The sequence below is a fragment of the Condylura cristata genome, unplaced genomic scaffold (assembly GCF_000260355.1).
Source record: "Condylura cristata isolate star-nosed mole 26May11 unplaced genomic scaffold, ConCri1.0 scaffold00017, whole genome shotgun sequence".
In the NCBI taxonomy this organism is placed as follows: domain Eukaryota; kingdom Metazoa; phylum Chordata; class Mammalia; order Eulipotyphla; family Talpidae; genus Condylura; species Condylura cristata.
In genome coordinates this window covers 6,206,655-6,207,322 of record NW_004567118.1, presented here as the reverse complement: position 1 = coordinate 6,207,322, position 668 = coordinate 6,206,655, and the positions used below count along the sequence as shown (strand labels likewise).

Genomic DNA, 668 nt, shown 5'->3' with positions numbered 1-668 from the left:
CCACAGGAAAAGCCTTTGCAGCCATCACCCTCCAGTCAGTCCTCAAGGACCACCCCTGCAGGCACCCTCAGAGCAGGGGGTGTGGGAAGGCTCCTGTTTCCATTTCTTCTGAAAGAGCAGGAGTTGCTTTTCCCCTTAAGAGGCAACCCCTTTTTGGGTTATTCCAGTTGCTGCTATTTTTCCTTTCTTTATAACATTTTTATTTTTATTATTTTTTAAAGATTTACTTATTTATGCATACAAGAACTGGGGTACAGGCCAGAGGTGCGGGAGGTGCGCGGTGAGAGGATTCACCAGACAGAGAGGGGAGCAGGACAGATCTACTGAAACACTGCTGAGGGGAGCAGCAGGTGGGACAGGAGCCATCTGCTATGCCTGGGTCAGCTCCCTGGCCTGGGTGGAACTTGAGCAGCAGTGGCTGCTCTTTGAATTGTTGCACCACCAGGGAGGGCCCCTAAAACTTTTTAAATGTTGAAAATCTATATAAATATTTCTCACCAACTTCCCTCTCATCCAGGGGAACAGATTAGATGACTGCCCAAGATTTCCAAAGAGTCCTGAGAGATTCTATGGTTCTATCCTGTCAATACTAAATATTAGTATGCCTTGCAAGGAAATCAGCTAGTTTTTCAGCTATAGAGATGAGACATATGGCCCCTTTCTTAAGC

The 668-nt window shown here is 46.6% G+C and overlaps 1 protein-coding gene across 1 annotated transcript in view; it reads right to left on the bottom strand.

Moving 5' to 3' along the window:
• NFE2L1 (nuclear factor, erythroid 2-like 1) overlaps window positions 1-668 on the bottom strand; it is a 33,139-nt gene that overhangs the window by 17,394 nt on the left and 15,077 nt on the right. The gene's annotated exons all lie outside the window — the stretch shown is intronic.